The sequence below is a fragment of the Clupea harengus genome, chromosome 13, assembly GCF_900700415.2.
Source record: "Clupea harengus chromosome 13, Ch_v2.0.2, whole genome shotgun sequence".
Lineage (NCBI taxonomy): Eukaryota > Metazoa > Chordata > Actinopteri > Clupeiformes > Clupeidae > Clupea > Clupea harengus.
Window position 1 is genome coordinate 18859162 of NC_045164.1, and position 2500 is coordinate 18861661.

Here is a 2500-nt window from a genome sequence, read left to right on the forward strand (position 1 = left end):
TACGTTCTGTGGTGCCCTCTGGGTTCTCTACGTTCTGTGGTGCCCTCTGGGTTCTCTACGTTCTGTGGTGCCCTCTGGGTTCTCTACGTTCTGTGGTGACTGCAGAGTTCCGCCTCCTCACAGGGAAACTAGATGGTGAAACGAGAGCCAGGGTTCCCATGACGACCCTACCTGAGTCCAGTGTCGCTACGGAGACCGATGGTGTGTTTGATGTGTTGAAGCGTCTGAACAAACCCATTCTTAGTCAACAGAATAAGCTGGTACTGGACATATCATGTCACACACAAACACACACACACAGACAGACATAGACGCACACACCCAAATGTAAAATAAAATATGAAATCTTTTCTTCCTCTGTCATAAAGCGTGCTTTATGTGTGCATTTCTTTGTGTGTGTGTGTGTGTGAAAGTCTGATTTAAAAAAGAGCAATATGTTATTGCATTTGAATGCTTGATGACAAGCATGTGTGTGTGTGTTGACTGTGCATCGACCAACAGCTCATACACACAACTGTACACACACAAACACACACACTGAGTCATTGAATGGACACTTCAGTCTGTTGCATTAAATAACCAGAACATGTTAACCTCAGCTATTCTCATAGTGTGTGTCATAGCGTGGTCTCTAGTACACACACACATACAGCTCTACTATGTGTGTTTGTGTGTGTCAGTACAGTTATATTTGTAAAAGGCGTGCACACACATTCACTTACACACACATTCACTTACACGCACAACCACACATAGCCTCTCTATGTAGAGATCAAACACATATAGCTCTCTATATAGAGATAACACACACAAACACACATAGAGCCAGTAATTCATGACTCAGTGGCCACCCAGTCATCTGCACAGAGGCTGTGTGTGTGTGTGTGTTATCTCTACATAGAGAGGCTGTGTGTGTGCATGCGTGCATGTGTGTATGTTATCTCTACATAGAGAGAGAGCATTTTGTTATTCATTCAGGGTGGGAGAAGAAAGGAATACCAACAATGACATCATCACCCTTTCCTTGCACTCTTTATTCTCCAGTTCTCTGTGACATCACAATGACATAAGAACAGGAGATGACCTCAGAGAGGAAGAAGATATGTAGATTTCTGTGTATATATATAATACTATCAGATGTGTGTGTTGTGTGTGTGTGAGGTTGCAGTGCCACAAGAGGCTTTGCTGCATCACACGCACACACAAACACACACACACACAGGAAGACGTGACCCCCCCCCCCTCCCTCAAAGACACACAAACACGCAGCATATTTAGGATATTAAAGAGATTACATAAATAAATAGATTAAAATACAATTTTATAAATAGATAAATAGAGATTATGAATAGAGATTATAATACATATTTAGGAAAGACATCAGATTTAGAAAAGTCTGGCGTGTAAACTTGGTCCTCACGTGGAGTTGTCATATCATTTGCATCCTTCTGAGCCTTCTAAAGCTCTCTGTATGTGTGTGTGTGTGTGTGTGTGTGTGTGTGTGTGTGTGTGTGTGTGTTTATATACTGTATGTTTGCCAGATTCAATCAACTTCAGTCTTGGTCTTTGCATACGGTTCAAACCTTCTTACTCCTCCCACCCCCCCAAAAAACACAACATACTCTCAAACACACACACATACACACACACACACACACACAAAAACCCAACACACTCACACACACAATCAAATCAATATAACTTTTGTATAGTACAGAAAGTAACTTTTCCAGTCATCGTTCAGCTGAACATTAACAAGCACATACACATGCAGTTATGCAAACAAATCCACACACATATACACACACACACACACACAGACACATACACACATACACACGTATGCCTGGTCTTGACAACTACTGGCAGTATTCTGTCCCTTCACTCTGCAAGTCATATTCATCATCATTCATCTGCATCGAGTATGATGTGCACACACACACACACACTCTCTCTCTCTCTCTAACAAACCTTTACATGCAGCATCATTCTGATTACAGTATAAATATCACAGTCTAGTATAGAAGACAGTCTTGCATCATAACGCAGTCATATGTAAACACACACTCACACACACACACACACACACAAACTAAAGAGCCGTCCACACTTTAAACAATAACTATGACGTCAACTGTATCTGGAGGTGGCCATTGTTACAGTGTTATATGTGTGGTGTGGAGGGGGCCAGTGTTAAAATGATAGGACTTACAGTTATTGTTATAGTGATACTGGCAGTGTGGACGGACATTAACAGCCTCACATCCCAGTGTAGTGTAGAACACAGTACACATCATGGCACGGTCATATGTAAACACACACACACACACATACACACACACACACACACACACACAGCACATCATGGCACGGCCATATGTAAACACACACAGCACATCATGGCACGGTCATATGTAATCGCACACACACACACACACAGCACATCATGGCACTGTCATATGTAATCGCACACACACACACACACACACACACACACACA